This window comes from Bactrocera dorsalis, chromosome 3, assembly GCF_023373825.1.
Source record: "Bactrocera dorsalis isolate Fly_Bdor chromosome 3, ASM2337382v1, whole genome shotgun sequence".
In the NCBI taxonomy this organism is placed as follows: domain Eukaryota; kingdom Metazoa; phylum Arthropoda; class Insecta; order Diptera; family Tephritidae; genus Bactrocera; species Bactrocera dorsalis.
In genome coordinates this window covers 7,890,291-7,918,010 of record NC_064305.1, presented here as the reverse complement: position 1 = coordinate 7,918,010, position 27,720 = coordinate 7,890,291, and the positions used below count along the sequence as shown (strand labels likewise).

General features: G+C 35.5%; 2 protein-coding genes across 4 annotated transcripts in view; one reads left to right on the top strand and one right to left on the bottom strand.

Moving 5' to 3' along the window:
* LOC105226902 (zinc transporter 1) overlaps window positions 1-27,720 on the top strand; it is a 254,752-nt gene that overhangs the window by 153,777 nt on the left and 73,255 nt on the right. The window lies entirely within an intron of this gene.
* Window positions 1-27,720, bottom strand: part of LOC105226906 (serine-rich adhesin for platelets) — a 149,434-nt gene that overhangs the window by 95,462 nt on the left and 26,252 nt on the right. For all 3 annotated transcript variants that reach the window (XM_019990528.3, XM_011206031.4, XM_049453850.1), the window contains exon 2: window positions 5,995-6,237. The gene's annotated coding sequence lies outside the window, so the exon portion shown is untranslated. The remainder of the gene's footprint in view (window positions 1-5,994; window positions 6,238-27,720) is intronic.

The window sequence follows — 27,720 nt, the reverse complement described above, 5'->3', positions numbered from 1 at the left end:
CACTGTGTGGCTGAGCGCAAGCAGGCTCACTGGCTTATGACCAAAAAAGGACAGAATGGCGCCAGTAGAGTGATGATATCCTTCGTGGCTTCAGCTGACGCTTCACTAAATATCGCCTGTAATTTATATGCGTATTATACTGGGTAGATGTATGTGAGGGAGCGTGTCTGTGAGCGCTACTTAGCCTGCGTTTGAGGAAGGTAAAGTGCAGTTAAGACTCACTAAAGTGCAAATGATGAGCTAAAATACCGTTGAAAAGCAAAAAAAAAAGCTGAGTAAAAAAGCGGAAAACTTAAAGTTGCATAAAAAATTGGCAGGTGTGGATAATTGTGTTGCAACTTTGCGCATTTTATGATGACCAACTCATAATATCCGTGCAGAAGTATTTTTTTTTTTTTTGTTTTTTTGGTCGAGAAACTTTTCGGTATTGACGAGGTACCAACTTAACTGTAAGTGGTATAGAGCAAAAGTTATAACGGTACAAGTAAGCGCTAACCTGCTGTAGGTGAGAGGGTGTAGCAAGTTTGCTTGCCATTTAAGTTGCAAATTTTCGAAACGCTTTGGGGATGTAAACTTTTTCAATTAGTATAAAAAATATTTGCTGAAGTTTTGCATATTTAATGAAGTGACTGCTGAGATGGACGACGGCGATGGGGTGATGAATATAAATTCTGTGAGGAATGGAGCTAAATAAGTATAAAGAGCAAAAAGCATACAAGAAATTTAAGAATCAAACTCTATATTGTTGCTGTAAGGGAATTTCAAAAATATTTTTAAGGAACTTTATCCTAAAGACCGTGCTTAGAATCGAGTCTCTAGAAAGCTTCGCAACAAATATCCTTAGCCTGGCTTACTAAAGAGGGGCTGTGGAAGACTATTTTCCGATTCCTCTGATTCGAAAGAGGGAAAAGCAATAAGTTAACCCGTTTCACTTATCTAGTGAAAACATGGCTGGTTGTTGTTGTTGTACCGGGTAACTAATCCCCGTTAGGATGGTAAGAATTTGATAAGAAGTCATTGACGCCATCCAACGGCAGGCTCAGGAAACGTACTTTTTCGACAAGGTTAGACTTAAGGGAGAAGGGTGTCAGATTTGTGGGGTTAGCAAAATTCCCGTAGAACCGGCTGTTACGTTATCGGAATTGATCCGGATTTTATCCGACCGGTTATTTCGGAGATGTAGCCTCAATTAGATCGGGAAGTCTTAGAAACATGGCTGGTCAGAGACTGTGGTATCGAAAAAGAAGAATCAAGATGAAATTTGATGCACCAGAGTTTGTATATGTGACCAATAACTTTTGGTTCTCCATGGCTGGCAAACGCGAGTCAACAACCAAAACTTGTGCGGCTGCTTGATCTTTCTGGCTCAAAGTGAAAAGCAAGAGCTCAACTGAACTACTAGCTTTTAGCAAGAAAGTATGATGAACTGTAAGAGGTATCAATAGTAGGCCGCAGAGTCTGTTAAAATTCGCGTCAAGCGTAGGCATCCTAAAGGATGACTACTTCTCATAGACCTAGCAACTGAACTCGAAAAGTTATAGCAAAAGACCAAAACTGATCTATGCGTGGCTTATTGCCCTACCATATTAGCCTGACCTAACCTATCTTGCCGCGTTGGAAGGTGTTCCAACTGAAACTGTTCAATCTCACATGCAGTGAATTATCAATCTTGCGGGAGGCAAATTATCGAGGCTGTATGGAAGCAGGAGAGGCGGAATCATCGATATACTTCTAAAATATGAACTTTTCCCAATTCAGGTTAAAACGTCTCAGTAAACGCATTTTCCGTGAACCTGGCACAGTTGCTGGGATTGATCGAAGCACCGCAGGGTTGAGCTGTCATACAAACTGAACGATCAGTATCGAGTTCTTGTAGGGAAAACTCATTTATTTCTCAAGTTATCTTCACGAAATTTCTCACAGAGTATAATCCAGGTCACCACTACAATCCCTGAACGTATCGTTCAGATCGAAGTACTATAGCATATGACTGCCATACAAGTTGAATGATCAAAATGATGTCCTTGTATAGGAAACTTTTTTATTTGCCAATATATCTTCACAAAATTTGGCTTGGATCATAATCCGAGACAGCGCTATAATCTACGAACATATTATTGCATATATGACCGATAAAAATCTAGCTAAAGAACACTTCAAACCCTTTTATCCCATAAGAAATGCTCCTGTTAAGGGTTTGGTGCAGCCGACGTTTTTTCTTGTTGAGTATATAAATATGTCTGTCCGTACACACTTATATCTAATCTCACATAACCTTTTACAGACAGTTTCCCAAGTGTGTACTCAAGTGTTCTGTGGTTATACTCCCCTATTCTTGATTTTACCACTGCCAGCTTTTATTGTCTTCATTTCCATGTTTATATATATTTACGCATGAGGCTCCACATATACCATTGTTAAACGAAACATTTTATAAAATAAAATACAAAAAAAAATATTTAATTTTACTGCTAAAAGACACAAGAAAATATCACACAAAAGGCCACAAAGTGTGGCAGCACCTGATGCTGCGCCGCCTGCTGCCGGCTGCTTGCCTGCTGTTGTTGACAGGCGCTGTTGTAACCACAGCCATTGTTAAGTACACATATGTATATAAATATGTAAACAGGTGACTTTAACTAAGTACACAAATAAATATGAGGCACACACAATAATACTTCCCCACAGAGCTACCTGGTTTATTGCACCCTAAAAACAGATGCGCTGGTAGGGAGGTCACCCACCGCCCACTCGAAGGTGGCTAAATGGCCTTCAGTGTGTAAATATGCTAGGGCATTGCGTAGCTACCATTTATGTGTGTGTGTGTTTGTGTTATCTGTGTGGTGAAATGCGCACTTATGAACTTATTTATTATTATAATTATTTTTACTTTCGCATTTTACTATCTCCAGAGACAATGGCTGAGTATCATTTCACTCCACAGCTGCAAGAGTTAGTCCAATGACTGGCTCAAAGCGAGCACTGTGATATTAAAGCTGATGCTGACTGTCTGCAAATGTAGTTGCGTGTGTTTGTATGGGTGTATGTACGAATGACTGTGTGTGTCTTTAATAACAGTGTGTGTCAGCGGGGGCTTAGCAAAAGTAATATCATTCAACATGGGAGATTAAATGGTTTTTAAGATTAACGGAAATCGATGGCGAGAGGTCAAAACAAAGCAAAAATTAAAGAAAAAATAAGTATGAAAGGAAAGTTAATTTAATTATTAGGAGGTATAAAATAAAAAAAAAATTTACAAAAAAATTTGAAATTTTAAAAATAAAATAAAATAAATAAATAAAAATAAAAATAGAAATAAAAAAAAAATTAAAAAATAAATAAATAAAATAAAAAAATTAATAAAATAAAAAAATTAACTAAGCTTAAATGAAATTAATGAATAAACAACAACTTCGGCTTCACTGAAGCTATACCAGCTCCACAAATAAAAAAGTTTTTATGGAAGAAACTGATTTTGTTCAGTCAGTTCGATCTGCACTATTTCTTCCTATATTTCAGCATTGCCTTAGATAATAATCTGTGCTGAATTTCGTGAAGATATCTTAGCAAATACAAAAGTTTCTCACACAAGGACTCGAATCCGCTCTACAGTTTGTATGGCAGCTATATGCTATAGTGGTCCGATTTCGGCGGTTTCGACAAATATGCTGATTGTTGGTGAGAAAAACACGTGTACACAATTTCAAATCGATAGCTGAAAATCTGACGGACTAGTTCGCGTATATACAAACAGGCGAACAGTCAAAAAAAAATTTGAAAATATAGAAAAATATTTGTTTTCTTCAAGTATGGGAAAATTTAAAAAATCAGAACATAATTTTAAATCCTTAAATAATTTATTATATTTTATTGATGTATACAAAATGATTGACATAAATGGTAAATTGGGTGTGCGACTTCGCTAAACTTTTGTAAACAAGCCTGAATGTAGGCCAGAGTTATTTAAGTTGTAGTATTTTAATTTAAGTTTAAGGGAATTTTAGTTTATTTAAAATATTTGAGTAGTAAATTTTAATAAACCAGCTTCTGAGGCTTAGCATGTGCTTGATTCCAAAAACTATGCTAGCTTTGATAATACTAATTGCACAATTTCGCCTGAATGTAGGCAGTAAAAGTAAAGCACTGAAATCTCGAATAGACAGCATATAGCGGTCTTTTGTTTAAAAAATATTGTATCTTCAACTTATGCCTTACAGCAAAATTCTATTTCGAGCTCTCTGTACCCCAGAAATTTCATTAATATTTTACATAATTTTTCTAGTTTTTCGCTCAAAAAACGAAAACAGAAATCAAAAAAATATTTTTCGTCTACAAACGAACATATTAGCCCATTTTTTCGCTCCACCAATGAGTCAATTTGAAATGTGTTTACCAATCGCAGTGCGCTGTTTAGTCTATGCTAACACCTAGGCAATTTAAAAGCAATGCCAGTGAACAAAAATATCAGACAGAACCACACAGGCATAACCATAACCCACTGGCAAATTTGGCAATAAAACATAGACAAAACGGAGCAAAAATGCTAAACATAATTCTCGAATGCTTTGCCAAATGCCCAGAAGCACATGCTGTTGGCAGAATTTTAAATTAAAAAGCAGAGATTAGATGAATTTAGAATATGATAAACGGAAAATAAAAAAGAAATAAAAAATTAATAAATAATAAATAAATAATGTATATTTATATATAATATGTACATATATAAAAAAGAAAAAATAGAAAAGAAAAAATAAAAAATAAAAAAACTAAAATTAAAGTTAAAATTAAAAAAAAAATTTAAAAAATTAGAAAATGTAAATCAAATTTATCGGTTAATGCAATTTTAATTTGAATTTGTTTTCAATTTAAAAAATTAAAATTTTTAATTTAAAAAATTAAAAAAAATTAAACTTTTATTTTAAAATTAAAATAAAAATTAAATATTAAATATTAAAAAATCACAAAAAAAATTTATTTAATTTTAACTTTAAAAATTAAGAAAAAATTGAAATTTTTAATTTAAAAAATTAAAAAAAATTAAACTTTTATTTTAAAATTAAAATAAAAATTAAATATTAAAAAAAATCATAAAAATAAAATTTTATTTCATTTTAATTTTTTTAATTTAAATTTTTTAATTTTTGTGTTTTTTTAATTTTATTTTTTTATTTCCATTTTTTTAATTTTAAAATAAAATTTTACGTTAATTAATTTCTATTAAAGTTAAAATTTTATTTTTTTATTTAATTTTTTTTTCAATTTTAAATTATTTTTCTTTAATTTTTTCAATATTTTTTTAATTGAAAAGTTAAAAAAAAAATTTTAATTAAAAATAAAAATATACAACAACAATTAAGATTTTCTAGAGTAAATATTTAATACGCCATAGGCCACACGTCAATAATAAAAATAAAGAATTCATAATTGAACTGACATAGTTCAGAAAAATCTAAGCAATTTGGCGTAACAGCGAAATGCCAAGCTGCAAGAGATTTAAGAAAGGCCACGTCGGGGCCAAATTCTACGATTGATACCACTTTATTTTCGTATGCAATTGACCCAAATCGCATGCAGGCGAGCAATGGCCAACGACGATTGAAAAGCAAATTGAACTTTCGGCGTTGCCAACGACAGCAGCAGCACCACAGCCAAGTGAGCGGAAAGGAAATGCATATTTTTTTACATTTTCCAGTGAAGCATTTATGCGAGCATGAGTATGAGAAAGTGCAAAAGCGAGAAGTTAAGTGCATAATAAAACAAAAAAAATCAAAATGTATTTGTACACACACATACTACATACATATGTATATACTAAGCTTGCAAAATATTTTGCTTTAGTTTTAACTTTTTTTGCTTGCGCAATTTTTACCTTTCGTTTGTGCTTGCAATGATTTTCGGTTCACTGCATTTTCAACTCATGTGCATTTTTTTATTTTTATTTTTTGCCTTATTATTCTTGGCAATTTTTTTCTGAAAATTCACTGTTCAACTTACCTGTTTGTATTTGTTGTTGTTGGCGTTTTCGTTAACTTGCTCACCAATCAGTTGATTTTCAAATCGATTTGAAGCGCATAAATACGAAAGCTTGTAAAATATGTATGCGCTATAACTCCCCTCACCTCTGTGACTGTGCGGGGATTGCGCTTTTGCACAGATTATTTCCTTTGTGTTGGCAATTTTTTTTTCGTATTTCACATTGCTTCATAAAAATTGCTTGAAAGTAAAAGTGTGCACAAACTGTAAAAGAAGAGCAATACAAAAGGTTTGTTTAAATGAATTGAAGGAGATTTTGAATTTGGTAACATTTTTTTTATTTGTAATATTTGGTAAAAAATATTATTTTAGAATTAGAATTCTTATTTTTTAAGAAAAGTTCACAAAATCCTATAGTGTATACACCATTGTAGTTAGCGCCATGTGAACATCTTGTAAACAAACATTCAGCTGTTATCGAATTTCGATAATTTACATTGACTATAAACAGCTGTCAGCTTTCATACAATATTTCTTATTAATTAAAATCAGTAAATTTTTGATTTATTTAATTATTAGTGCAAAACAATAATTAATAAAATAACAATAAAATCCAAGATGAACGAAATTCAACAAAATGTTGAAAATGAGAGCGAGTTATGAACTCCTACTTATACATAGGAGTGCCAAATTGCTCTTAAGCATCTTCTGCTGACCGCAACTGAATTCGGCCATTAATATTAAAAAAAAAACGAATTGTAACAAATAGCAAAGTTAATATAAGCAATATCCCTACACATAGCAATGTATAAATCTATAAATGCACATGTTTGTATTAACGCCTGCACTTATAATCTCCCCACGGCATTCTAATACTAAATGTATTCTATTGCTAATTAGTTAATTACTCATTTGGCAAACATATAAACAAACGAAAAAGAGAAGAATGCTCATAAAATTTATGTTTTAATTGAAATTACTCATTTCGCCATAATTTGAATGTGTTTGTGCGCTACTTGGAAATGTTATACAAAATGTTATATGTATGCCTGCATACTTAAGTAGATAAGAGCTTAAGTACATGTACATACATATATAGACATTTCCGAAATCATATTATGTTATGTTTATTTGTATGTGCGCAAGAAGTATGCTTAAGTGAATTTCATTATTCAAAGAATTCTGTTTTGTGTATTGCTGGAAGCATTTCGTATACTAAAGTTGCCAATTAAATTGAATAATTTGTGTTTTGTGGAATTCTTAGAAAATGCTTGTTTATTAGTAAAAATATTTGAAGAAAGTTGTTGCGTTAAATTAATCAAATTAATAAATTACGAAAAATAAATATCTTAGATAAGTTTTCAAAATTATATTTCTTTGAAATTTTTCCATAGTAAAGCACAAAACTTATTTGCTGCAGCAATATTTTCAATTAATACACAGTAGAGACAACAATTTTGAAAAATTTTGTTAAGAAATAGAAAAAAAACGTTAACTTCGGCAAAAAACGACATGAAAAAATTTTTAAAACAAACAGCCATACAAGAACTTGCTTTTGACCGGTAAGTTTGTATACCAGCTATACGCTTTAGTGCTTCGATCTGAATAGTTTCTTCAGAGATTGTAGCATTAGTGTAAACAATGCTCTAGTGCTAAATTTAATCAAGATATCTTCTCAATTAAAAAAGTTTTTCATACAAAAACTTGATTTTGTTCGGCGAGTTTGTATGGCAGCTATATTTCATAGTGGTCCGATATCAGCAATCGTTCTAACAAATGAGCAGCCCTTTTGAGAGAAATAGACGTATGCAAAATTTCATATCGATATCTCAAAAAAATCACATGGTTTTGCCTGATATGAACAACATTTTCTACACAAATCACACTTTTGTTGCTATTAAAACAGTACAGACTAAAATCCACAAAAAAAATTCAAAAAAAGTCAAACAAAACAGACATGCAATGAACCCTGACCCTTAATGCCCATAAAATTAAAATAAATACTTTAAAAGTATAAATATTTTTTCACTGCGATTCAAAGCAACGGAACCACTTCACCGCTGAGTCTTACCAAAACAAAAAGCAACAACGTTTACTTCACCTGCGGCGTTTTCTTGTTTACGTGTCGTAACACTAATAACCGCCCCATTAGGCGCATAATTATGACCCATGAAACAATGCAGCCCGGATAAGAGTCATAATTTTTAAATTGCTCTCATAAATAGCAGCAACAGCAACTACTGCAGCAGTTATGTATGTATAACAAGCCGAAAATTGGCAAAAAAAAGTGTCGGTGTAGAAACTGTGAAAGACGAGCAAAAGTGCGGCAAACGAGGCATGGTCGCTACTGCGAGCACAATTGTGTCCGACGGCAATGATATCAACTGGACAAGAAGTTAGCACATAAAGCGGCTATTGCACTGTGCATATTTCATTCATTCCTTGAATTGAGTGGAATGCCGGGGAGATGGAGGTGTTATTGTAGCGGGATATTGTGAAAGGGCGCAAGCAACCAGCTGACAATGACGTAACTAAAAATAATTTGCTTAAAAATGTGATGAAATATACACACATTCGGCATTAGGGTGTGTTCCCCGCTTTGGCTTCCTATGGCAACTTTGTCTGAGAGTGGGCAGAGTGGACGCCAACCAAAAGCAGCGCCGTTAAGTCATTCTGAGCGGTTTTCAGCGTGACAACTACAGTGGATGTCTCGGTCTCATTCTGATGTGAGCGGGCAAGAGTGATCCCCTTCGGTGGTATTACAGTTACAAATGAATCGACCCAAACTCATCGTCCAAAAACAGTCGACGTTAAAGACCGATAAGCGATAAGTTTCCTAAATCTACGCCGCTCTGCTAGAAGCTATCGAATTTTTAAAATTCGTTGAACCTCATCAATCAAATGGAATCATCAGATTGCATAACACTGCCGAAAACCAAATCTTCATATTAAATTTTAATAAGAACAGTATTGTTTAACAAAAAGAAGACTAAATATGAGACTGCTCCAATATTTATATAAAAAAAATCCACGACCACCCAGCTTATAAAAAAAACTCTTTCAAATTCTAGCATATACTACCTCCTTTCATATCAAATTTTCGCTTACCCCATAATACCACGACTTTCGTGTGGCAGATTTACACGCAGCACTATCATATTTAAATAATAAAAAAGTTGTGTCTTTAGTGTTTTAGTTTCCTTACTTCATTCTTTTCATTCGTACTCACTAATGAAATAAAAATAAATTTGATTTTGTCACGTTTTCCTATCCCCACACAAAAGCCATAACATGTAAGCTTCAAATCCTGACCGTCTCACATGCCGAGTTGCGGCAGGTTGTGCGCGGCTACTCTAAACCCTTCCAACGCACACGGCGGGCTGACACAAATCCGCTGCTCTCCGTATTCGCTTACTCGCTTATCCTTTCTGCTTAAGCTTTTGTACCCCTATCAACTTTAACATGTTACTTCCGTCGCTGCTCCGCCGGAATTGTTGCGCTGCCCTACTATGGTATCGCTTTCCTATGGCTTAGCCCCTATTTTCCTTTGTTAGCGTTTTTCCTGCTTTAGCTTCGGTATTGTTTCACGAACTTATTTGCATAAATTGCTCGCTCTCCACTTCGCTGTGCTCCGCCGCACGCATTTATGGTAATACACGTGCTTTTTATGGCTTCTACTAAGATTCAAGTGTATAAGCATGGCTGCGTATCCTTCAATATCCTTTAGACATACATACATACACATCCACTTGATATCACCACTTCAGATTTTTGCGAAAACGAAGGAATTCCGCATGCCATAATCTATTTAAATATTTAACAGCTGATGCAGTTCACCGTTATTGTCATTTAAGTACGAGCTGGTTGTGCAGAACTTTTATACGAATTTTGTTTTCTGTCAACTTTGATTGATGGCAGTATAAGTTTTATGGCTTAACAAATTATTTAGTGATATCAACCGCTTTCCAATTCAGAAACTTTATAAAAATAAAAAATGTTGCTGTTTGGAAAAAGTTTTGTGTTTAGCATGTTATAAAAAATATTTATAAACTAGACAAGAATTTGAAAACTTTAAGCCTTCACGAATGAAATTATATGTACCAGTAAATATTTGAAGTTTAAATGCTGCTTTTGTCAACATCAGAGACTAGAACCATTCGTCTAAATAATTGTTAAATCTTTTCCTGTGTGGATATGTAAAGTCTAAAGTCTATGCGGACAATCCCGTTTCGCTTCAGGTCTTAGAGCGAAACATCACGCGTGTCATTGGCCAATTAACAGCCCAAATGATCGAATGAGTCATCGAACATTGAACTCAACGGATGGACCATCTGAGACGTAGCCGAGGCGAACATTTGAAGGAAATAATGTTCAAAAAATAAATGCCAAAGAATGTTCTTTCGAATGATAGTAAACATTCCCATTAAATTAGATATGTCTGTGTTTTTTCTTAAAAAAAAGTAGGGAACCTCGAAATGGATCTTCCTTTATTTCGACTCAATAATCATCGTACCCTTGAAAAACACGGCAGAACCACAAAATATAGTCTAATAACTGCATGAGTTTTTTCGAACTCCATCCATCGCATTGACTGAAAAATTTAGATTAGTATATTATCCGATTTCAGCTCTTCTCAATATTCGAGAGCAGTTTAGTGGAATCGAGATCTTGAAGCTCGTGAACTTTTTTTTACATAGCAGGACAGCTAAGAGAAAGAAGTTTTCGATAAGTCTCTCCAAGGGCAGCACAAAGCGGTTAAAGCTGAGGGAGTTTATGTCACAGAAACAGTACCAAGTTTGAGTGACCTAAATTAAGTGCTTACAGACACTAAGAAGGAAGCTGTAATTTCGTAAGCCTAGCTTAGGTATCGAAAATACATATGTATACTGCAAACTTCGAGCACAACATTTAACAACAAATAACTACAATAAATGTAAAATGAAAATACTAAATAGTAATTCAATGCGAACTGAGTCAGAGAGGAAGTGAGTACATTGACCCGCGACCACGGCTGTGATAATAAATTGTTCTTTTATCGGAAACCAACAGCAGTCTCGGCGAATCACAACTTTTACATTGTTGTTGTTGTTTTTTTTGATTATTTTTTTCGCAATCCAATCCAGGCTATTGTCGCTCAATGGACGCTGTGAAAGAACGCACCAACGCCTATTGCCCGCGTCAGCGGCAGCCAACAATTGCGCCGATATGGTAAACCCAGTCATGAACAGCCGAGCGCAGTTGCTGTTGTTGCTGCTAAAGTAACAGCTGTAAACAGTAATCCGATAACGATACTCATACAATCAACAATAACAACAGCAATGGCAGCAACAACAACGACAATGGCAACAATTGTATGAATTGCTATTTTCATCTTGTTAGTAAATAATTTATTGCAAAACACATTTTTAATCAGTCGCTGGACGGGAAAAACGGCGTGCTGCTGTTGTTGTTGCTGTGTACTAGGGCCAAACTTGCAGTTGGTCGCCGCTTTACGCTGATAGAAAGGGGAATTAATTGGCAGAGCGAGCAGACGCCAATCAAAGTTGCAAGATTTTTTCTTTTTTCGTTGCTTTAATTAAACTTTCGGAAGTTTATCAAGTTCGCCGTTTGTGCGAAGATCTAATGGAGTTGTTTTTGTTAAGTGAATATATTGTGAATTTCGGAAAGTTTAAATTGTAGTGTTAATGTCTCGTGCGAGTGAGACTTTACTTGGACAAAGTGCCAGTTAACGTCGACTCAGTTGTCTATTTACTTACTAATAGAAGCCGTTGAGCTCGTAAGAGTAGGAAGCTTGCCCCGATTACATCGTATAAGGAATGAGTTGGAGTCTACTTTGACCTCTTAAGTTCCATCGTTGGATCTCTGAACTTTAGTCAACACTTTTGGCCTAGTGCAGAACGAAGGAGATCCACTAACTACTCGCACTCATTAAGGTTCATTTTGACGCAATCGTAGGTGTTCTTACTAGCCATTGTGCAATAGCCGTGCTTGCTGTAAGGCTAAATTAGATTTGCGGGGATGCTAATTTCAGATATAGCGGCAGTTCCTTTTTTTGCGAACGAAAGCGACTTTAAAACCGACGAAGAGGTGGACACACCACCGATCAATCTTTCGTCCACAGGTCTTTCGCTTACCGCTGTAGGTAAGGAACTTGAAATGTCGTCCCAAAGTGCCCTTATACCGAGTTTCTGATACATGTCCTCAGAGATCAGGAGTGCAATCAAAGCCTCTTGACGTCGTACCTTCCCTATGTTTGTAGGCGGAAATGCTTTGCTGTACAGAGGCGGGTGCGTATTTTCACTGCAACCGCGGAGCGTACGCATGACTAAAACACTGGAGACGTGTCTTCCGTCTATCACAACATGATCGATTTGGTTGGTGGCTTTTCGAATCGGAGACAGTGAAGTGACTTTTCCTATGCTGGAATCTTGTACCACACATAACCACATTTCGGTTCCTTGCGAAATCGATCAGCATCGACCCACTTGGTTTCGCTAAGGAGGCTAAATTTTCAAACTGTTATACCTAAAAAAATTAACTCGAGAGAAAAAAAGTTTGTGAAACCCTACAATAAGAAAGTACTTCCGACAAAAAAGTTTAAGAACCACTGCACAAACAAAAAATTACTTCGGATGAAAAAAGTTTGTGATACTCTGCTGTAATTAAGTAATTTTCGATTAAAAAAAGTTTGAGAAACCCTGAATTAATAAAAATAATTTTCCATGAAAAAAGTTTTGAGAAACCCTGCAATAAAAAAATTACTTCGGCTGTAAAAAATTTGTGCTACCCTGTAATAAAAATATATCTTCCTTAGAAACAAGTTTTTGAACTCCTACACTAACAAAAAGACAGTAATTAAAAAGCTTGTGAAGCTCTACAATAAGAAATTACTTCCGACAAAAAAGTTTAAGAACCACTGCACTAAAAAAAATTACCTCGGATGAAGAAAAGTTATGCACTAATAAAATAATTTTCGATGAAAAAGTTTGAGAAACCCTGCAATAAAAAAAACTCCTAATGAAAAAAAGTTTGTGAAACCCTGCACTAAGTTTAAGAGCTTCTGCACAAAAAAAAATTACTTCGGATGAAAAAAGTTTGTGATACCCTGCACTAATAAAAATAATTTTCGATGAAAAAAAGTTTGTGAAACCCTGCACTCAAAATTACTTCGGATGAAAACAAGTTTTATAACCCCTGCTTCAACGAAACAACTCCGTTAGCTTATTTACAATTAGTACGTAATCAACGAGAATTGAAAAATCAAAAGCAAAGCTACGCCATGACTGCAGCTTGCTTGACTGTTATAAATTGCCCAATACTCGTAGCTAAACATGAAGTAACACACATAAAAATAATAACAATAATAATAAGAAAACAGTAACGATAAAGCGAGTTAACAACACACCTTCAAAGTCGAACAAATGTAAGCGCCAAGACCAACAACACAAATCACGGGTGAACGGCGCGAAAACTACTAGACTCAGCGCACTGACGCCTCACCACAAACAAAAAAAAATTAAAAAAAAATTTCAAAATAAAATTATTTACAGCCAGCAAGTGTGGCGAAAATGCACAAAAACACAGACTTGGGTAGAAAACCAGCAACAAAACTGCAAAGAAACAGATATTGCCGTTACAGCGCACAGTCGGTGCTTAATGAACAGAGCCACAACAAATAATGCAGTCCAACAAACAATTGAGTATTTGTGTTGCACAAAACCGGCAAGAACAGCAAATTCCACAAAGTATGCGCCCCTCGCCTACCCCCGGTTGCCACCCATGACTGTTCTGCAGTTGTGAAAGCATTCTGCTTTGTTGTATTTTTGGTTTACATTTTTGTTTTGGAAAAAATATTTTGTAATATTTGCAGTATTGCATTTTTATCAGCACTAAAACAGCAACAATAACAAAACGTAACAACGCAGAGCTGCGACGCACCCAGAAATGAACAAACCAAATCACTATGGTGCAAATAAATAATGTATTTACATACATGTAATATCTAAAAATAAATATTATAATGGGTATTGAACCAGTTTAAGGCGAATATACATTTTTTTTATTTTGGGTTTTACTAATATCAAGTATAAGTATGTATGTATATTATTAGGGTGGGTTAGAAATGATATTTTTTCACTTGGTAGAGAGACTGTACCAATGCCAATGTGAAATCTTAATTGTAACAGCAAGGTCCTCCACTTTATAGTTTTCTATTTTTTCTTATTGTCAGATAGATAGATAGAAGATAGAAAGCAATTGAGACTTTACACAGCGACATATGGTCTATTGTGCCCTCATTTATATCAAATATAGTCACAAAGGACCAGCACTCTGAACAGTTCCAGAAGCTTGCTGGGCGCGACTGAGGAGATGTGATCCCTGTCCACGTAGATGGAACCTAGGGCCTTGAGGCTGTTTCTACAAATTGCTGGGTAATCTAGAATCAGATGTTCCGGAGTTTCGTGTTCCATGAGGCAAAACCGGCATTTTGCGTAAGAAACTATGCCCATGTTGAACAAGTGCTTTCCAAGTCTGCACTGCCCTGTTTAAAGCGCGACAAGGAGACGGAATTTTTCTCAGGGGGAAGATGATCACATCTCCAAACTTTGCAAGGTTGTACCCTTCCATTAGTAGCTTGGCGTGGCGCATTCCTGCTGCCTGCTGCCTGTGCCGGTCTTTCCTCTGTGCGGAGAAAGTCCTTTATGGGGTGGAGCCCCACCGCAATGCACGGTTCTGATCCCATCACGATTGCAAACTGATAGGCGGTTTTGCCTTCCTATACACTCCTCCACTAAAACCGATTTGACCTCAAAAGCTGTCATCGCTTTTAGTGCCGCTTGACTATCGGTTAGTATAGTGATTGCGATAGTCGCGATGGAGAATAATTTCTGCACATTGACTTATAGCAAAGACTGCTGCTTGAAAGATCATCCCATTGGTATGGATAGTTTCGTATGCAGTCCCGCAATGTCTGCTCTAATGCCTTCCGATGTTTTCGAGCCGTCAGTATACAACTGAATAGTGCTGCCACTCAGTAGTGGGTCGAGCGTGGAATCACTCAATTTCGCCTTACTGCCGAGAGTAACTCTAAACTTCTTTATAAAGTTTACCCTCTTCGTAACGCCGTCCCTTGGAAAAAGGACCAGTTTTGTGTCTTCCCCTAGCGCCTTCATTTGTTGAGACGACAATTTCTTCCCTTTGTCAAAACCCTTTGCTGCCATGAGCAGCAGGTATGTTTTTGCTACCTGTTTGATCAAATTGCCCCTTAAGCGCACATGCAGGCGAGTCTTTACAGCTTCGATAGTTAAAAGTCTACCGAAGACTGCGTTGCCTTCGATGCCCAAGCTACCGCGCCATGAGTGACAACAGGCCTTACGACTACGGTACACAGCCACCTGATATTACCTGGCTTGCAGTCCCAGGATCTGCCGGCTAGGCGTCTGCATATCAGGAGTGTCTTGGTGAGTTTCTCAACAATTTCGTCTTTGCAACCCCAACAAAGCATTCTGTGAGGCTTTGTCCACTACTTGGAGTTCTTTAGACAGTTTGTCTTTGGTAATCACAATATATGGTCTATTTTGAGTAAGCCCGAGCAGTGGTTAAAATTCTAAGCCAACTCCAGACTCTTCTCTCTTCAACTTATTCGTAATATCGATATTTTAGAAAAACCTGTAAAACTAACCGAAGCTGTTCTTAGAAAAAATGGATTCATAGAGCAAGTAATGCCGAAAAAGGTATTGGAAACAACATGGTAGATTGAAATCAATGACTTAAAAATCCAAAATTGCAGAGCGGAAAGTGAGTAACCAGTATTCCAAGAATATACATGTATCACCTTTCCACACTCGGCCACGGTGACGACTATAATCGACGTCTTGAAAATTCCATATTAAGACAGGTTGACGTAAAAATTTAGAAATAGTTCTTTTTGCTTCTCAAGGTATCTGCATCGAGTTCGTAATAATGTTGAGAAAGAATTTATAAACTTATTTTAATAGAACCTCTACTTTTCGATGATTTCCATTTTGATTCTATATTTATTTGATCACAAGTGCCTAACCATAACTACGACGTTTTGCCGTAATGGCATCGTTTCGCTTCGTTGCTTTGTATAATTTCACAATGCATTGAATCGAATAGTCAGCGACATTTAAATGTACCCACATTAGTGATACCCCTCCGATCTCTCCAGCGTAAGCCCCGCGTAATATAAGTTTGGCTTGTAAAGCATAGAATGTAATTAATTAATTTTCAGCATTATCTAATGACAATCTGACAGCTTACAATTTAATTGATATTAATTTCAGTGTACAATGGGGAGAGGAGGGAATAAACGAGTACTGGAATCAGACAGCCGAAGCTGGATTGTGAAAGAAATGGGTTTATCAGAAGATAAAACGACGCTTTAGAGCTTTGTTTTCGCAGATCAGAGGTTATCCCAATACAGAGATAGAGCCAAAATCTGATTCTATCAGACTGCATGAATCGCGGAAGATAATCCTGGACCAAACCAAAAGGGGGTTCATATTTGTAACCATATTTGAAAGAATGATGGATTTTAAGACATATTTTCGTCGGCGGAACTTCAGAATTTTTCTAAAATGAACCTCTATTGACATGTTTTAGGTCGAAAATGCTACACTATTTTTGATTTGTTACTATTTTTAGTGTGTCTTAGTCGAATAGTACCAGAACTGCTAATTTTCTATGGTTTCAGAACGCAAAACGTTGATAACGGAGGAGGCTTTTGACACAAAGTCAAAACAAGCCCTTAAGAAACTTGGACAAATAATTAAGGAAATAGTTAGCGAAGTCCAAAATAAGTAAACTACGGAATTTTACGAACATATATGTACATAAGTATATCGTATCCTCTGTAAAATGCAAAGCTCGTACTTGAAACAATTAATAAATAAACCGTTCGAGAATTACATATATTTTTTTGCTGAGCGAATAAAATATAACAAAAACATGTGATAACTTACTTATAAATCAAATTAAATAAAAAAAAAAAAACAAAAAACAATAATGCATTAACATATCTTTAGGCATCTTTATATCTCTATTAAATTGAATGTCTTCGCTGCAACGAATACATTCTCCGCACTCTAATAAGCAACCTTATGGCAGCCGATTAGTCATCGCCAAGCGACTAAAAGCAACGTATAAATCAACAGCGAATGATTAAAAATAAAATTTGTGAATATGCACCGAAAAAAGAAATACAAAAAAAAAAGAAGACAAGTTGCATCAGCGGTCGGGCGAACAACTGGTTCGGCGACAACTTGTGCAACAACTTGTGCGATTGCGGCTACAAATGCGGAAAATTGTTTATTCATGCCACACGACCAAGATGACGGCGTTGCGACGCGGCAGCCAAAGTCCGAAATGACGCGATTACCACATTTTGTGACGACGGACGGACATATGGATAAATGAACGGATCGCCACACAGGCGGGCGCGTATACGGACGAAAAAAAGGCGGCTAAGTTTGGCACTTTGGGGCTTATTGGCAGCTTAACTGGTTGGCTCTTTGGCTTGCCGGTTGACTAAGTTGGCTTTGTTCGGCTGACACATTGTCCGCGATATGCGCGAAACACAACAACACCAATAAACAAATAAAAACAAAATAAAATTTAAAGCATCAAAAACAAAAAAATATGACTTTTCGAGACGGATGCACGTAGATAAATGAATGTGAAAGAGTAGCTACAACAATTCAGCCAATTTATGGCAAATGACGCTTTAAAAAGCATTTAAATTTTATTTCAGCAAACAAGTACTATAAAAGACCGGTAAACGGCAGCGGAAACGGTTAAAAATTATAAGAATAAAAATAATCAAATAAATAAATTGTAAAAAATAAGTAAAAGCGACAAATCAAAGAACCCTATGTGACACAGAGGATGTAGTGCAACGTGACATTACAAAAGAATAACCAAGAAAACAAGTAAGATTGGTCGAAGTTCGGTAGAACGCAACTGCAAACTATATGGTCTCGAAACTTAAAGGAATATTTGCGCAACAGCACAGATCCCTCATTACCAGCATTAATTACTTTAATAAGAGATTTAGAAAGCGATGGATCTCAACCACTTGTTTCAGCTGCGGGCTTTTACAGCGTCTATTGAACGCAAGTCGCCACTCAACAAAGCAGTTATAGATCAATTGTTCCTTTGGAGTAATAACATAGGCGAAAATTGAAAATTAGAGATCTTTTGATAGCAAAGCTCGAGATATTCGAATTGTGTTCACAAATGGAACCACTGAGACATAAAACATTTAGAAAACAATGTGTGTAATCAGAGAATCGTGGTTTCACTTTTCTTAGGCCCAAATGACCTCTTTTCAAAATAGTTTCCACTGATCCTTCCGATATTCCAACAATGCCAGTAAGATGTCGGACTGTTAATCGTGGATTCTCAAACACCCACTCCTTTATTTTATTGACGTATTAAACATCAGTTGATGTTGATGGCCGTTCTCTACGTGGTTCAACGCGTTCTCTAGCTTCTTTGAATAATTTTTACCAATCAAAAACGCTACTCGCGGAAAAAAATTATCATCGAAGGTCTTTTCCAACATTCTGAACGTTTCGGCACCAGAAACTTCATTCTGCACTACATTTTTTACACGTCTTTTTGTATCTATAAAAAGCTTGACGAACTGTTTTTGGAGCGAACCGAGTTTTGACCAGATAAATTCAGTTCTTTCCCCGGTTTAAGTGCGGATATACAGACAAACAGCAGAAATTACTAGCTGAAACAGTAAATTACTAACAATACCCAGTACACTATATAATATTGAACTACATTATAGAAAAACCACAATGCAATCATTCGGCATCCGCCAATTAAACGCAGCTGAGTAGAAATTACAAAAAATATATACACGAGCGCTGCTTTGTAAGCCAAAGTCAGTTATGCGTGAACAGGCAAACGCGTTTACAACGTTGACGCATGACAACGCCCTCGCTGACTGCAGTGACGCTTGATTGCTTGCGCATGCGCAGCCATGGACTTGAAAATATAAACGCACAAGGCAATTAAAAAAAGCTCCAGCAGTCGCCTTCACAAAAATGGACTGTGAATTATGCGTGAATGTGCGTTGAAATGTGGCGTCAATGCCAACGCTAGCCGGCAAGGGGGGAATGACAGCAAGACCACTAACCGTAAGTCAACAGTCAGCGACTGCGCGTCTCTCACAAATTTATATACGCGCTGACAACGTCTCGTCTCGCCACTAATCGATGTGGGCCAGTCATTACGCCTCGATCCGGTTCGGCGCAGATTCGTCGCCTTGTTGGCCATCGCCCCTGTCCTCTTGCCATCTTACGAGTGCAGTGTCGCATTCGAATGCATTCGTAACGGTGTTTATCTTTTTCGACTTTGCCTTGCAATTATCGAGGTATGTGCTTGACATTACTGAAGCGTTTGATTTTATTTATTTTTTTCTTTTTATTTTTTTTTTTTTTGTGCTGTTCACATTTGCTCAATGAGTTGTCTCCTGTTCGCACTTAAGTGACGATTATGTATTTTTTTTTCTATTTGTAATTGTTCGCCTTGTTAGTTTCACACTAAATAACTTCGCACATTTTTGTTTCGTTGAGTTATTAGCGGCACTTTTGTATCTTTTTTAGCAGTTGTGTTAACTCAATTTGCTTTGTCGCCTCCGAATTACTTCTCCCATGTACAACAACAATAAATATCAAGCTTTTGAACTTTTTACTTCTTTGAGTATCGAAGTGATCTGGTAGATCTTAGTTTCAGATGACCTCCCTAATAAAGAACGCGCGTGATCTCTGGGTTTCAAACTGATCTGATGGATCTTCGTTTCAGAAAGCTTTCCAGCCAAGGATCTTGTACCCTCTACTAGGTCTCATCTGTTCATGAGAACAATTCTTGGAACCATGAACTAAAATGAGTCCCTTATAAGTATCATGCTTTTGAACTTTTTACTTTTTGAGCCTCGAAGTGATCTGGTAGATCTTAGTTCCTGATGATCTCCCAGATAAAGATCGTACATCCATCTACTAGGTCTCAGGTATTCCGGGTATAGTTCATGAAACCATGAAGTAAAATGAGTACCTTATAAATAACAAGCTTTTGAACTTTTAAACTCTTTCGGCTCCGAACTGATCTGGTAGATCTTTGATTCAGATAACCCAACAAATAATAATGATGAATCCAACTACTAAGTCTCAGGCCTTCTCGAGAATGGTTCATCGAACCATGAAGTAAGATGAGTCTCCTATTTCAAATTTTTGAAAGCGCTGAATCCAGCAGAAATATGAGAGAGAGGAGGAATAGAAGCTATCAGGTGGTAAACAAATGCGAATTTTTGTATAGGAAGAGAATCGCAACGATCGGTCGAAGATTTCTTAACGATACTTCGGAGGTTATGCAGATAAAACTTTTTGTACTTTATCAAAAGCTCATGGTGGTTCAGAAAGCAGGCAATAAAGTAAAGAATTTTCATTCCTAGTAGTTTAACAATAAGTTTCCTAAAGCCACTCCACCTACCTACCTAACTAACCCTACTGACTTCACCTAAAATTAAAAAAATAAGGCAGAAAGCGAGGCCATGAGGCATGATCTTCAAGACTTTGATCGTTTATGGTACCCGAAATCCGACTTTGAAATTCCGTTTGAAAAATTAAGATAGCGGAATACATTCTTCGGACTGCAAAGAAGTTATTGTAGCGGCAGAAAAGATATCTGGCGTAATTTGGAGAAGTTTTGTCGACCTGACAGTCCTTGGCTGGAAAAAAATGTCTGTCACGTAGACCCGCCTGCCTTAAGAACGGGAGAACTTTTCAACTTTTTCATAGAGTGACATCAAAGTAAGTTCACAGTAAAGTCTGCACGTGACTGTAATATAGCGATCCATTTAGCAAGATTCCAAAAACCGATGCTGGCTTGCTGCTTCTTCAGAATATCTATAAAGTTGAGAGCCTAAAGGTTAAACTATGGATATTACAGAGCTGATGAAAGGTGAACGAGGAGAGAGAAATATCCGCACTGTGTACTAATGGCTTCTGGATGTTACTTCTAAGATATTGTATAACAAACAGAAGTTTCGACAATTCCGCCAAACAAAAAACCACTCTTTGCAAATCCTACAGCATTTTCGTAAAAAAAATGTTTAATCTGCAGTTATGTAAAAAAAACTGTTTTTTGAAAGTCACTTGAAGCGAAATTAATCAAGTTTTGACACATCACTATTTATTATTTATTTTGGCAAATCTTTCATTTTTCACCTTTTTTTTAATAATCTTTATTGGCCACATTTTTCTTACACTTTCAGTTATTGAAAATCGAGTCTCCAGCGCGCGGTCCAACAACCTAGAGACCCCCAGGGCACTTGAGTGCCACGCACATGTGTTTTGGAATGGCTCCAAGTGAAGAAGTAATCGAAAACTGTGTGTATAAACATGTGTATGTGTCATAGAACACCAGAAAAGTACCACGAAAACTGCCATGGATGGCGAGCACGATCTACACGTCAGCTTAGCCGAATATCAATACAACAGCTATAGCCGACAAGCACCAAACAGACACCAGCAGCATGGACAGCGCTGAGATGAAGTGTGTGGCACTTCAGTTAGAATCGAAAAACAAAAAACAGAAAAAGGGGGAGAACAAGATTTGAAAGCAAAAAATGTATTATCGAAGATTAAAAACGAATATAAAATCATTAAAATTCGATATTAAGCAAAAGCAATAATAAAAAAGAAGAAAGTAAAATGTGAGTTCAGAACTGCTGATGAAAGAAAGCAGTTGTTGTGTGGTGTTTCAAGCGGTAATAAGGCAAAGAATCAAGAAGTAAAAACACATACACATACATATAAAATACATATTACTGTACAAATGTAAATGTAAATTTCTATTATTGTTTTTGAGATGCGGTGAAGCATTTCACAGCACAGCAACAACAAAAAGTAACAAAAACAGTGAGCAACAGTTAGAGCTGCGGGCAGAAACAATGGTGATGCTTGAAAGCTTAAAATATGCGCCGAACATCAATAATACCGGCGGTACGGCAGCGCCGCGGCCAAGAGCTGATGGAGTTTGGCAGCGCTAAGGCGTCTACATACATACATATCTATTCATATATATGATGATAGATATACATATATGTATGTAGCTCTATATGCAAACACATGCTTACCGCAAACACGAGCGCCACAATTTTCAACTCGAAAATTGCTTTCTTGTATTTTTTTTTTAATTTTACTGCTTATAGACTTTCTTTTATTACTAATTTTCTGTAAGCGCTTGGCTTCTTTCTGCTTTTTCTCCAGCACTTCTACGTGCCATTTGACCGCAACGTGTGCGGATGCGGAGCAAAGAGCGTTAAACTATATAACCATATGAGTGCATTTGTGTGTGTGTTTGCCGTAGTAATGAGGAACCGCAAAGTCAGTTGGTTGGTTGGTTGGCTGGTCGGTCAGTCGCGGTTGGCCAGCTAACTGAGTAACCTCTGAACCGGTGTAGGCATGCAAATAACACAGCGGCACCACATACGCGTATAAATGCAGGTAAGAAAGCCATATAACATAAGCGTAGCGTGTGGTTTCTGTGTTTGCTCTGCGTGCGCATGCGCAGTTTATTGCATTTTTCCCGATTTATGCTTTAGTTCTGTAAATCTCATTACTCTAGTTGTGGTTATGATGTTTTGGTGGTTAACAGCGATTTTTCTGGTAACTCCATTTCAGAAAAAAACTGCTGATGATCCAAATAACTAAGATGAGATCCACGCATGTAATAAAATTGATATTTTCAGCAAATCTGGCAATAAAACTGCCAGAAACCATTCAATTTTCGAAAGGCTTTGTGGACTCTCGCAAAAAAAAAGAGGTCAAGAGGTTTGGAATTGCCTATCAAAGGGGACGTGAACTTTAGTGAGGTCAATAACCTTTAGCGAGTATAGTATAACTGAAGTCAATGACCTTTTTGTTTATATTTAGCGAGGACAACAACCCAAGGTCAACAATCTTTTTGTTTACCCCAGGATCAACAGCCTACCTGCGGTCATTGACCTTTTGTTTACTTTTATCTAGGAGAACTACTTACAACTTTAGGTCAATAATCCCTTTAGCGAATACAAAAACCTTTACAAAGGTACGAGGTAAATGACCCCTTTGTTTACCTTTATCTAGAAAAACAAGTTGAGGTCATTAACCACTTTAGCGATTACAACATTCCTTAGGAAGATCTATGGATCTTGGGGTTATGGATCTTGGGGTTATTGTCTGTGCTAATAGTCATTAACGACTGTTTCTGATGCGCTTTTTTTTATACGTTTTTCTTTCAGCGCGATGATTGGGTATCGATGATAATCAGAGATGAGTTTAGTTTTCAAAGGATGTAATTAACAGATCCATTGTTAAAAATGTTTCCAGCAATACAGAAATAACCGGCGCTGCAAATGATCCTTTCTCACAATCCTTCTTTACCCTATCTCATTTAAATGGGAACAGAGTTAATGTAAAATGTTTCCAGCAATACAGAAATAACCGGCGCTGCAAATGATCCTTTCTCACAATCCTTCTTTACCCTATCTCATTTAAATGGGAACAGAGTTAATTCATACCTAAAATATTGGTCAATCTGTGAGATATTGAAATGATACAATTCAAAGGGAATCTGTCCCAAATAATAGTGAATTCTGGTGCCAAAACCAGTTAAAATCAACTCCGTACTTCCTCCAGTTTCCATATACCTAGCATAAGGTTAGGTTAGGTTAAACAAGCTGAGTTTCACGAGATACTATACGTAGACCTAGAGGTCCTTTGTAACGCCAGATGGAGGTTTGTTATTAATATGAACCGAAGTTGAGGTCACCGCTTTTTTGCGAAGTTTAGAAGGGTATCGATATCAAAATCTGACACTTCATCCAGTATTTCTCATGTCTACTTCTTCTCCACGCAGAATAACTCTTGCCAACAGATGCTACTTCGGACTGTGTAAGTAATTGAAAAGTAAAGTCCTCTCTCGACGAAGAAAGTCCAAACTTTTATAAGTCAGTCATTATTCCCGTCCTGCTATATGTTGTAGATGCATGGACGATGAGAACATCTGATGAGTCGACGTTACGAATTTTCGAGAGAAAGGTTGTGTGGGAGATTTATGGTCCTTTGCGCCATGGCAATGGCGAACATCGCATCCGAACGATGAGTTATATGTCGACATTGACATAGTTCAGCGAATTAAGAGACAGTGAATACGCTGGCTAGGTCATGTCGTCCGTATGGATGGAAACACTCCAGCTCTGGCTGCACTTGGTATCTGGAATCGGTGTTTAATTTGCGAAAAGAAAAAAAACTGACCCGCTGTTGTTAACGCAGCTATAATCGCGTAAGCGGTGTCTACGGAAGAACCAACGGATAAAAGGAATGTTAGAACCCGTACTCCAACTGAAAAGCTTTCCGAAGCAGCATTTTAAAGCGTACATACAAATAAATCAACGTTGACACTTGCGTGACAAAATCACCTATCGCGCAGTTGGATCATAAATTTGTGCTGTCTACTCGCAAGAGTTTTTCACATATTTCTGCACTCGTCAGAGAGACACATTTGTTTTTTTAATTAGAATCTTAATGCGTTAAAATATTAATTAAAAGCAACATCGCTACTTAAAGCAGCCGCAAAGAAGTGAAAAGTTGTTCAACAACCAGCTGCTCAAGACTGGTCTTTGGACTTAGAGCGCTGCGGTGCTGTGTGGCCGCGGAAGACAGTAGCCAAAGCAGGCGGCAGATAGACAGGCACACAAACGGCCAAAGAACAGCAGCAGTGATATAGTAGGCATATGTATGAATTTGTGGGTATGTATGCGTACGGTGAGCGCTTGAATTCCGCCTAGACGTCTGGATGAATGGACAGCGAGCGGCGACTGAGCTTGTTGATCCGTCAAAGATGTTGGTCTGTTGGATAATGACGACTTGTAGAATGCGAAATTATCATGAGAATTAAAAGTTGATTTTCAACTTAATGTTGTTGTTACTGCTTTTTATTTTATTTTTTTGTGTTATTTTTGTGCAAAGTAAAGCAATAAAATATTAAACACAAAAGAATTGTGGTATTAAAGAGACGTGTATGGGACTATGTATAGAAAAGCAATAATTGTAGTTGGGATAAGCAAAGTAAAATGCGCTGACTAAGAGCTCGCACGGGTGGCGAGGTGGTAAGCGTTTGTTTTGTGCTGATTAGGTTACTTAGTGGTTGTTGAATGCTGCAAGGGGTAAATTAAGTTTGCCACGAAAATTTTTTTATTTGCCACGCTATCGACACGAAATTTGGCAAAGATTATTAACTAAGGCAGCGCTACATTCTCCAAAAAAATTGTTCAGATCGGACTACAATAGCAAACTGAACGATCAACTAAAGGCAAACTTTTTTGTTTGACAAGAAATCGACACGAAATTTGGTATGAGTTATTTTGTAAGATAATAATAAAATCTCCGAAGAAATTGTCCAGCTCGAATCACAAAGTGAGCGATCAAAATCAAGACCTTGTATGGCAAACTTTTTTGTTTGACAAGATATTGACACAAAATTTGGCGTGGGTTATTGTTTAAGACAGTATTTCAATCTCTGAAGAAATTGTTCAGATCAGATCACTATAGCATATAGCTGCCATACAAACTGAGCTATCAAAATCAAGTTCCTATAACGCAAACTCACTTAAAAAGATATCTTCAGAAAATCTTAAGATCTCTTTATACCCTTTTACTCTAAAAAAATATGCAACTGTAAAGGATATTAACATTTAGCTTTGGTGCAACCGCAGCCAACGTTTTTTACTTCTTTTCATTTAATAAAGCAGAAGTGGTATCGAAATAATGAAACATACACCTTCAATGACCACAATTTGTATATGTATATGTTATGTAAATATATGTAAATATTTTAATTCATTTTCTCCGTTTTCATCTTCACTTCAAATTACCACTTTTTTTGTTACACTTTTTGGTTTTTGGTTTTTCGTTTTCGTATTGCTTTCAACGCCTCATTCTTTATATGCACTCTATATAAGTACGTATTTGGAGCTTCTTTCGCGTGTGTGTGCTGGCGAAGTGGTTTTGTGGTTTTTGCGCATTGTTGCCTTAATATTTTTATAAATAAATAGTTTTTTTCACGCTTTACCAGTACTCGCACGGATTTAATTACACCACAGCGCGGCAAGTGTGGCCGTAACTACATGAGGATGTATACGCGTGTATGCATGTTTGTGCTTATTTGGTATTTAAATATTTTTTATAATCTAATTTTCGCTTTTATTTTTTAATAAGTATAGTACATGTGTATTTTTATATGTATATATATTTTTTTTACTTTTTTTCTGCAGTTTGTAGTACACCAAATGACATTGAAAACTCAAATAACGAAGGCGTTCAACAAGTATAACACGACTGCTGTTGTTGTTGTACTGAAGGTGTTGTACTACAATATCGCAAACAATTTAATATACTTGTATGTATATTGTAAATATTCCGAGAGGCAAATAATTACTAGAAGTATGGAAGGTACTATTGACGTAAGCTCGTATTTTTAGTTAAGAAAAATATTTTAAAGTGAAAAAATCAGAAATTATTTTTTTCCAATGAAAAATATTTGAAAATTAAAAAAAAACAGCAATATTTGAAAAAAAAATTTCAGTGTACATATTTTTTTAGATTTCACCAGTGTAAAAAATAAATCAAAAATACCTTTGAAATTATTTGCCAGCAAAAATATTTGAAAATTAAAAAATTAATAATATTTAAAAAAAAAAATTTCAAGTGTAAATTATTTAAAAGTTAAAAAAATCAAAACCAAAATTTTAATTTTCTTCTGGTGTAAAATATTTTTAAGTAAAAAAGTGATATTTTATTTGAAATTATTTTTCAGCGAAAAAATCAGAAAAAAATTGACATTTTTTTCCAATGAAGAATATTTGCAAATTAAAAAAATAAAAAGCAAAATTTTTAAAATTACTTTTCAATTTATATCAAATTAGAAATTTTTTTTTGAAGACATTTTTTCATCATTAATAATACTTTTGAAATCTTAATCCCGTAAAAATTTTGAAAAAAAAAATCAGCAATATTTTAGAAATAATTTTCCAGTCTAAAATATTTTTAGTTAAAAAAGAAATCAAATATACTTTTAAAAGCAATATTTAAGTGAAAAATATTTGAAAATTAAAAAAGTCAGTAATAAGATTTTAAAATTATTTTTCAATGAAAAATATTTTTAAGTACGAAAAATCAAAAATGCTTTTTAAATCATATTCCATTGTATTCAGTATCCATAATCCAGTAAAAATATTGGAAATTAACAAACTCAAAAACATTTTTGAAATTTTCTTTCATACTTTTTAGAGCAAAAATATTTGAAAATTAGGTTAAAAATATCAAAAACATTTTGGAAATTTTTTTCCAATGTAAAAAAAATCAAAATAATTTTTGAATTTTTCTCATACTTTTTTCCAGCAAAAATATTTGAAAATTAAAAAATAAATTAAAAAAAATCAAAACCATTTTTGAAATTTTTTTTTCAGTGTAAAAAAAAATATTTGAAAATTAAAAACAATTAAATATATTTTTGAAATTGAATTGCGAAAATGTTCTAGTGAAAAATATTTGAAGTTAAAAAAATCAAAAATATTTTTAAAATTTTTTTCTAGTGTAAAAATTTATTTGGGAAAATATTTTTATACATTGTAAAATATTTGTTGATAAAAAAATTAAAAATTCTTTAGAA